At 45.7% G+C, this 10,000-nt stretch overlaps 1 protein-coding gene across 2 annotated transcripts in view; it reads left to right on the forward strand.

The window, feature by feature from the left end:
• LOC143295699 (HEAT repeat-containing protein 5B-like) overlaps positions 1 to 10,000 on the forward strand; it is a 189,783-nt gene that overhangs the window by 77,274 nt on the left and 102,509 nt on the right. The gene's annotated exons all lie outside the window — the stretch shown is intronic.

A 10,000-nucleotide genomic window follows, 5' to 3' on the forward strand; every position in this document is an offset into this window, starting at 1 on the left:
GGCGAAACCGATTCTGCCGCGGCTGGTAACCGTTTCCCCAAAAAAGCCAGCATGTGACTCCATCGTTTCGTTATTTCAAGTCTGGCACGGAACATGGTGAGATCTCGTGGATTTCACCTGTTTACTTTCTGTTCCCCGGGGGTGCTCCCGCGTCTGCGTTAGGGATTAGGTGAGGGAAGAGGGGATGTTATTACGAGTGTTATTCTCAGCTCATCTGTTTCTGATCTCTCTCTCCATGGACCTGAATTTGTTCACACCCTGCCGTCTCTTGTCTGAGAAAATGCGGGCTTCTGGTATAATAAGTAACCTCTGCCAACAACGTAGCGTTCCATTCATCGTTTCTCTTTCGGCCTCTGTCTGGGTTGACTTCAGTGTTTCACACCTTCGCCACGGAGCAAGGTGGTGGCAGAATGGTGTAGACGCTTTATCTGCCAGTACGGTGTCCCTCCATGTCTGGGTTCGAGTCTTCGACCGAGTCCCGGTCTGACCCCTTTCTCCCAAGTTGGACTGGTCTGGGCGTTCGGATGTGAAGATGAATCGATGTCCCGTGTGCAGTACGCACTGCCGCACCGAACCCCCCTCCCCCCCCCCCCCCACATCTCCCCCCCCCGCCACCCCCTCCCCCCCAGCAGCAACAAAACATCCACAAAAAAAACGCACACAAAAACCAACAAAAAAATATGGCAGCATAAGTGTTGTCCTCTGGCAAAATTCTGTTAAGTCCACTTCTTATTAGTACACGCATATATTTGCATGCACTCAAGGCCTGACGTACAAGCGCGTTGAGTTTTGCTGCTGGTCAGGCATCTGCCTTGCAAATGTGGTGTAGCGTACATGGATATATTCGAACTCAGTGATGCCTCTTTTAGAAACTGAAACTGAAACACCCTCACCCATCAGGCTCCATAAGTCTGTTTGGAGCGTGTCTGTCCATTTGCAAATGGTCCAGAGATTTTTTTTTTTTTTTTTTTTAAAGAGTAGATTAGTGATAAATTCGTTCCAGGAAAGGCATTCTTTAATTAAAAAATAATTTCCTTTTGGGAGTCTCCACTCCCTATCTGCTTACTGTTCCATCGCTTGCTCCCAGCAAACACGTGGTCTAAATTGGAGATGAGAACCACATCACTATATCATATCCGGACGAAAAGCGGCAAATGGTTCGAAAAACTATAGCGATGCAAAGTTGGGCGCAGGCCAACAGAAACCATATGACGCGCATGGAAAAGGAGGGAGAGGAAAGAAAGAAATAAGGAAGAAGAAGAAGAAGAAACGAGAGTCTGGATCTGGCGAGGTGGTGACTCTCTTGGCATGACACCACCTCGCCACCTGCGGCCGGAGATAATAATGCCTGGCAGTGTGTGTGTGTGTGTGTGTTTCACGTGCACACATGGCCCTTGGCCGACTGTGCGTTGGTTGTCTGCTGGAGTCTGTCTGGTAATCTCCTCGCTGTCTTATGACGAAACAGCTGCCACTGACGTTACCTCATAGCTCAGTGATGTATGCTGGTTGCTCCTCCTGGCCCTCGTCCTTATCCGCTTTCAGCCGTTGAGCCGAAGAAATGGAGCTAGCCAACGTAATGCAGGCGGCCGGTTGAGGAGTGTGAGGGGTGTGGTTGCAGAACGAACCGGCGATAGGTTCATGCTGATTATCGTACGGCCTTCTGATTTCCCTCCTCCCCGCCCCGCCCCCGCCCCCCCCCCACACCCCCCCACCATTTTCTACACAACTCTTGGTATGTAAGGTTCTTGAAGGACTGATAGGTTTTGGTATAAGCATTTTTTTTTTTTTTTTTTTTAGGGTAAGGGGTTGGGGTGGATGTGACTTTGTGATCTTGAAAATATCTTGGGCTCGATATAATATGATTCATGCAAATAGTCCGTGAATGGAAACTGAGATAACATCATTTCAGAGCAAACCGGTAGGCCTAGTTTGCATCAGTTTGACATGATAAGTATATGCATCACCAAACATGGAGTATAATATAAACTCCTCCTTTTGGCTCACACACTGTACTTGTTGCACCAGCTGACACAATTTACAGCTTTACAGAGAGCTTGAGCTGCGCTTTAAATCGGTGCTGATTTCGAGGTTGAACGTTTATCTGTGAAAAAGAGTCGAAGAAAGCTGAAAACGTAACCTCGCTAAAACCCTGAGCAACGGCTTTCGAGGGGCAATCTTCAGTCACTACATTTGACAACACGTGGAGACATGATTTATTCTGAGAGCTTGTCTCCAGCAGAACAACGCAAACTTTGTTTGAGATAAACAGTCAACTGTGACGCATGCACACACATAAAGTTACTCTGCAATAAACAAATTGGAAAACATCATCAGAAACTGATGGTTGTTTAATACTGAAAAGATGTTATGTCAACGCCGATTATAAACACACACACACACACACACACACACACACGCTTGCGCGTACACACACACACACACACACACACACACACACACACATCCATACGGACAGAATACTGGGGTATTATCTCCTGTTGATCTGAATGCATAATGCCTTAGTCATGATTCCTCTCTCAGTTTTGAAACACAATGCTTGTGGATGCTTCGTTAACAAAGAACTGTCGGCAGTGTTTTAGCTGAGAATCTGCCAGACACGCACGCACGCACACACGCACGTACACGTACACACACACACACACACACACACACACAGAGAAATAAAGAGAGGGAAAAAAAAAAAAAAAAGAATCCGAGAGATCTCCAAGCTGTGAAGGGAGGAGACGGAGAGGAGCGGGAAATGAGAGGAGATTCGAGGGAGGGGTGAGGGTAGGAGCGAGGGAGGGAGGTGGAGGAGGGAGGAGGGTTCATGAGAGCTTCAGTCGTGGCCAATTTGGCCAGTAGGAAACGCTGCCTGCTGGTTACGTAAGCAGACGCGCTTTACTGGTTTTTTTATTATTATTATTTTTTTTTAGGGTAGATGCTGTCTTGTCTCTATTTTGTTTTTTCTGTGTTTCTCTCTATCTCTGTTTGCCTGCCTGCCTGCCTGCCTGCCTGTCTCTCTGGGAGTTAGGGGTGCAGGGGATTCCGCGCGCACGAGAGAGAGAGAGAGAGAGAGAGAGGGAAGAGGAGAGGAGAGGATAGGGGAGAGAGAGAGAGAGAGAGAGAGAGAGAGAGAGAGAGAGAGAGAGTGTGTGTGTGTGTGTGTGTGTGTGTGTGTGTGTGTGAGAGAGAGAGAGAGAGAGAGAGAGAGAGAGAGAGTGTCTGTTGTAATAGGCCCAGGCCTGTAGTGCCCGTCCGTCTCCAGACGGGAGAGGTCATTTCTCCCTCCAGCTCTTCATGTCTAGACTTGCTGTCTGGAAGGTGCAAACCCCCCCCCCCCCCCTCCTTACTGTGCCTGACAGCAGCAGTGTAATGTATATATAGGGGTAGGCCAATAGCAACCCGTCAGCTTGTAATTGAACTGAGCAACCTGTTAAGGCAGTGAATAATTTGAAAATGGGCTTTTTCGTTTCCTCCAGTCCGCTGCTTCCAAGCAAGCAGCTTGCAGCCCACTACTTCCCTGTGTTGTATCCTCCACTGATCTAAAAATAGATACACATCAGTGTATATCCTCCTCTTTCTGTCTCTGTCTGTCTGTCTGTCTGTCTGTCTCTCTATCATTTGCTGTCTGTTTGTCTTTCACTCTCCGTGTTTCTGTCCGCACATTCCAGCACCCCCTCCCCCAGCCCCCCTCTCTCTCTCCCCATTTGCTACCATTCTGTTAGTCTCTGTGTGTCTGTGTTTGTCTTTCTGACATCACTCTCTCTCTCTCTGTCTCTGTCTCTGTCTCTCTCAGTCAGTGTATCTCTCTCCACCCCCACCTATCCTAGCCACTCTCTGTCTCTCCACCCCTTCTTCCAGCCATTCTTCCCAGCAGACGTTAAACGGGTGACGGTGCATTGCAGTTCTGCCGTACTGTCTATCATGATGACGGACTTACCTTTTTCGTAAGGATTAATATAGAGTTCGTGAAGCGCTCTGACGTCATAGGTAGGCTGGTTCTTGCAGTGTGATAAGAGATGATGACAGTGACCAACTGTTATCGACGGGAAAAGGCGGGGAAGGGGGAGGGGGGAGGAGGGGCGGGCGGGGGGGTGTGTCCGAGGGTCTGATTTTATGAGACGGTGTGGTGGCGCCAATGTAGATTCTTTTGGGCGCCGAACTTTTGAGCCAGTGTTCACGAGTGATCAGGGTTCGAGGCCCTCGTTTCCGCATGGTGTTGCGTCTGTCTCTTGGGGAAACGGCACTGATCTTCCAACTTTCCAGAACGAGTGCCTGACGTGGGTTTTGGGGGAAGGTTAAAACTGCAGAAGGAGAGGACTGGGCCCCGCCTTCCTATTGCCGACCCCTTGATACTGGATATCTTCTTCTTCTTCCGCGTACCCTGGCCACGCTAGATTTTTCAGTCCGGTCAGGACAGCGAAGTCGGCGTGTCCGTCGCAGGGACCCCCACCGGTCCCACACAGTTTCTCTTGGAGCTCCACCGGCCTGGGCCATCCATGCCTGGCGTCTCAGAGCGTCGAAGTTGTATTGGGACAGGACTGCTGGATATGGGAGGGGTTCTATGGGCCTGTGCCACAAGGGCACTGGTCAGTATTTGATATCTTCAGACTGTAGAGGTGGGAGAGGAGCTGACAGTGTCCCGTTCGCAGTCTGAAGATTGTAACCTGTGCCGCTCTGTCCATCTCGTGGATGCCGTCCTTCTCCGTCTTCTGTTCCGATGTCCAGACTTTGGCGCCATGCTTTCCCGAAGTTGTCTCTCTGTATCGGTTTTGCTTCGATACTGGACATGAAATCACTGCTCGGATGGTCGTAAAAAGGTGATTGTTTCTTTAACCTTGACCATTAACCTTACAGTGTGACCGTGACTTTGTTGTGTTATGTGCCAGTTATAGTTTTAAGCTGGGGGGGGGGGGGGGGGGGGGGATTTTTTTTCCTGAGCAGCCGCTTACAGATGGTTGTTTTGTGGGCGCATCTGCCCACAGCCTCATGAAACAGCTGTCGATTTCTGGCAGAGAGAGGACATGGGCTCTCAAGGCAATGGCAGAAGCAGCAGAAAAGAGTTCCAGCTGGATCTGGTCGAGGAGGAATGAAAGTAAACTTCATAAGGATTAAATTTTCCCTACTCATAAGTGTTTGATGGCTCAGTGGTTAAAACGTCTGCCAGAAAAGGTGACTCAGTCCTGAAGTGGCGACCACCCTCGAGGCACGGGTTAGAACCTGCTGAGGACCAGGAAAACAGAAAAAAAGAAAAGGCAGCAATACAAGGGCATTCAGGAGTCATGACCTGGGTGCGGCCCGGCCCCCTTAGAGTGTAAGGAGTTCAGGGCCGAAACACTTGACTGAGGGGGCTTCTTCTCTGAAGACCTTGTGCTGTCCAGCTCTCCCAAGAGTTTCTTGTCACATTAAGCTTTTTTTTTTTTTTTTTTTTTTTTTTTTTTTTTTTGAGGGGGGGTTTCTTTGAGCAGCCTCTTACAGATGGTTGTACCAGTTTTCAGCGCACTTTGGATTGATGGACAGAGATTTTTGTTGTTATTGTCTTAATTGCATTAACCTCTTGACTTCTGCTGACCGAGTATGCTTGTCAGTGAAGGGCAGTCACCTTGCTGAGACGAGAAGGTCCGATTGTCAGTCACCTTTTTATTTAATTTTATTTAAAAAAAAAAAAAAAATCTCTTGAGAATGCTATGCTTTCGCTCAGTTAATCAATTGCGCCAGTTTAAAGGACAGAAGAAGTAGTAAATGCACCTCAGATTCATGATTTGATCTCATTTACCAGTGTTCAGCAGTCGATGGGTTAAAAGTGAACAATCATCTTCAGACTAAACTCAAACTTTTGTGTCTTTAATTGAATGAACGCGCTATATAAACCGAAAATAAGCGTTTGTGTCCTCAGCCAGATTCTGTCTTGACTTCCAAGCAGCTTGCAGAACCCCCCGCACCCCTACCCCCCCCTTTCTTTCTTTCTTTCTTTAAGTAAAAGAAAATTACAATGCAATGTCTCTCTTCTCCCACTCCCCTTCTTTCCTCCCTCCCTCCTTTCTTTCTCCCTTCCGTTTTCTCAGTGTCTGTCAGTCTGTCACACACACACACACACACACACACACACACACACACACACACACACACACACACACACACACACTCACTCACTCACTCACTCACTCACTCACTCACTCTCAGTCTCTGCATTCTCTATACTCCTCCTCCTTCCCCAGCCATTCTTGGTTATCTCCGAGCTGCAGACGTTAATCGCGTTACGTGCATCCAATTATTCCGCACGCGGTATACGATGATGGTACGATGGAGACCGAACCTGCTTCGTTGTCATTATAATTATAGGTCGTGAAGCTTTCAAGGCGTCACAGGTGTGCTAGTTGATACAGTGCCGTCAGAGATGATGGATTTAGAAGGACTGGTCGGGGGTGGGGGTGGGGGTGGGGGGGCTTGGGGGCGGGGTGGTGGGTGGTGAGGGACTTTGGGGGCGAGGTTAAGTTACTTTTCACCTCTACACTCCATCTCGCTCACTACGATCGGCTTCGGATCCACTCTGTTTACGCATACCCAAATTCAAACACTCGACTGTTGGCCGGCCGCCGTTCTTTCTCTGTCTCTGGACCTTGCAACTGGAATGAGCTTCCTCTTTCGCTTCGCCAAGTCTCCACACTCAGTTCTTTCAAGTCTGGCCTAAAAAACAACACCACCTCTTCCCAAAATAGCCTCCCTTCCCTGCCTCTTCCTTGTCTTCAGTTTCTCCAGTTTTAAAGTCATACATGCATGTGAATGACTGGTGCGAAAGCGCTTTGATTTGTCTCTGCACAAGAGTCAGCGCTATATAGATACCATTATTGTTATTACTATTATGTTTTGTCTGTGTTGTTTGCTTGATGGAAAATCGGGAGGTTTCTGCGGAGCACCGCTTCTTCATCTTCTTGGACAAATTTTCACGTTGTTCTCAAACATGATTTTCTTGGAGCTAAAACTCCTTAGAAACAGCAGTTACTGTGTTTGTTGTTGTTGTTGTTGTTGGACTCTTTGGACTGATGGACGGACAGACGAGGATGTTGAAATCCACTGAAGTTCACCACTTTGATCTTGATGTGGCTGCAGGGTCAAGGTATTCAGCAGGTTTTTTTTTTTTTTTTTTTTTTTTTTTGACAGCTGAATACCATTTTGATGACGGTTGTGGCATTGTACAGATATGCACACGGACACAGAGACACACACACGCGCGCGGACGCACGCACGCACAGGCGCGCGCTCGCAGTGCATATCCCACCTTTTCTCCCTTTTGTATTGTGTGTGTGTGAAGTGAGAAGTTCCAGCTTGGGTACGTACGTAATGGTTGTACGCTTGGTGTAACTACTTAATATGACGGAAGGGCAGATGCTTCCGTGGGCTCATTTCATTACACTGTTCTCCTGACCTTGCTGCTCTACTCCCCATCCTCCACACTCACCTAACTTCTCTCTCTGTCTCTGCCTCTGCCTCTGCCTCCGTCTGTCTGTCTGTCTTTTTGTGTTTGTCTGACTCTTCGTCTCTGTCTGTCTGTCTTTCACAGATAGTCGTGTCATAATTACATGTTATAGTGTCTCTGTCTGTCGGTCTTTCACAGATAGTCGTGTCATAATTACATGTTATAGTGTCTCTGTCTGTCGGTCTTTCACAGATAGTCGTGTCATAATTACATGTTATAGTGTCCCTGTCTGTCTTTTACAGATACTTGTGTCATGATTAAATGTTGTAGTGTCTCTGTCTGTCTGTCTTTCAGAGATAGTCTTGTCATGATTAAATGTTATAGTGTCTCTGTCTGTCTTTCAGAGATACTCGTGTCATAATTAAATGTTATAGTGTCTCTGTCTGTCTTTCAGAGATAGTCGTGTCATGATTAAATGTTATAGTGTCTCTGTCTGTCTGTCTTTCAAAGATAGTCGTGTCATAATTAAATGTTACAGTGTCTGTCTTTCAGAGATAGTCGTGTCATAATCAAATGTTACGGTGTCTCTTTCTGTCTGTCTGTCTTTCAGAGATACTCGTGTCATGATTAAATGTTACAGTGTCTCTGTCTGTCTGCCTTTTACAGATAATCGTGTCGTGATTAAATGTTATAGTGTCTCTGTCTGTCTGTCTTTCAGAGATACTGGTGTCATGATTAAATGTTACAGTGTCTCTGTCTGTCTGTCTTTCAGAGATAGTCGTGTCATGATTAAATGTTATAGTGTCTCTGTCTGTCTGTCTTTCACAGATAGTCGTGTCATAATTAAATGTTACTGTGTCTCTGTCTGTCTGTCTTTTACAGATACTTGTGTCATGATTAAATGTTACAGTGTCTGTCTTTCAGAGATAGTCGTGTCTTAATCAAATGTTACGGTGTCTCTTTCTGTCTGTCTGTCTTTCAGAGATACTCGTGTCATGATTAAATGTTACAGTGTCTCTGTCTGTCTGTCTTTCAGAGATACTGGTGTCATGATTAAATGTCATAGTGTCTCTGTCTGTCTGTCTTTCAGAGATACTGGTGTCATGATTAAATGTTACAGTGTCTCTGTCTGTCTGTCTTTCAGAGATAGTCGTGTCATGATTAAATGTTATAGTGTCTCTGTCTGTCTGTCTTTCAGAGATAGTCGTGTCATGATTAAATGTTATAGTGTCTCTGTCTGTCTGTCTTTCAAAGATAGTCGTGTCATAATTAAATGTTACAGTGTCTGTCTTTCAGAGATAGTCGTGTCTAAATCAAATGTTACGGTGTCTCTTTCTGTCTGTCTGTCTTTCAGAGATACTCGTGTCATGATTAAATGTTATAGTGTCTCTGTCTGTCTGTCTTTCAGAGATAGTCGTGTCATGATTAAATGTTATAGTGTCTCTGTCTGTCTGTCTTTCAGAGATACTGGTGTCATGATTAAATGTTATAGTGTCTCTGTCTGTCTTTCAGAGATACTGGTGTCATGATTAAATGTTACAGTGTCTCTGTCTGTCTGTCTTTCAGAGATAGTCTTGTCATGATTAAATGTTATAGTGTCTCTGTCTGTCAGTCTTTCACAGATAGTTGTGTCATAATTAAATGTTACTGTGTCTCTGTCTGTCTGTCTTTTACAGATACTTGTGTCATGATTAAATGTTACAGTGTCTGTCTTTCAGAGATAGTCGTGTCTTAATCAAATGTTACGGTGTCTCTTTCTGTCTGTCTGTCTTTCAGAGATACTGGTGTCATGATTAAATGTTATAGTGTCTCTGTCTGTCTGTCTTTCAGAGATACTCGTGTCATGATTAAATGTTACAGTGTCTCTGTCTGTCTGTCTTTCAGAGATAGTCGTGTCATGATTAAATGTTATAGTGTCTCTGTCTGTCTGTCTTTCAGAGATAGTCGTGTCATGATTAAATGTTATAGTGTCCCTGTCTGTCTGTCTTTCAAAGATAGTCGTGTCATAATTAAATGTTACAGTGTCTGTCTTTCAGAGATAGTCGTGTCATAATCAAATGTTACGGTGTCTCTTTCTGTCTGTCTGTCTTTCAGAGATACTCGTGTCATGATTAAATGTTATAGTGTCTCTGTCTGTCTGTCTTTCACAGATACTCGTGTCATGATTAAATGTTATAGTGTCTCTGTCTGTCTTTCAGAGATAGTCGTGTCATGATTAAATGTTATAGTGTCTCTGTCTGTCTGTCTTTCAGAGATAGTCGTGTCAGGATTCATTGTTATAGTGCCTCTGTCTGTCTGTCTTTCAGAGATAGTCGTGTCAGGATTCAATGTTATAGTGTCTCTGTGTGTCTGTTTTTCACAGATACTCGTGTCATAATTAACTGTTATAGTTCTAGAGAAATACATTTTTTTTTTATCGCCGCCTTGTTCATATGGACCTGTGGCTTGAACGAATGAAATGTCTTGAGTTTTTCTCTTTCCCTCTGTCTGCTTCTCTGTCTTTGTTTCTGTCTGTATCTCCTTCTCTGTCTGTCTATGGTTGTCAACCCTTTTGTTCATACGGGGGAGGGGGGGGGGGGG

Source organism: Babylonia areolata, chromosome 21 (genome assembly GCF_041734735.1).
Source record: "Babylonia areolata isolate BAREFJ2019XMU chromosome 21, ASM4173473v1, whole genome shotgun sequence".
NCBI lineage: Eukaryota > Metazoa > Mollusca > Gastropoda > Neogastropoda > Buccinidae > Babylonia > Babylonia areolata.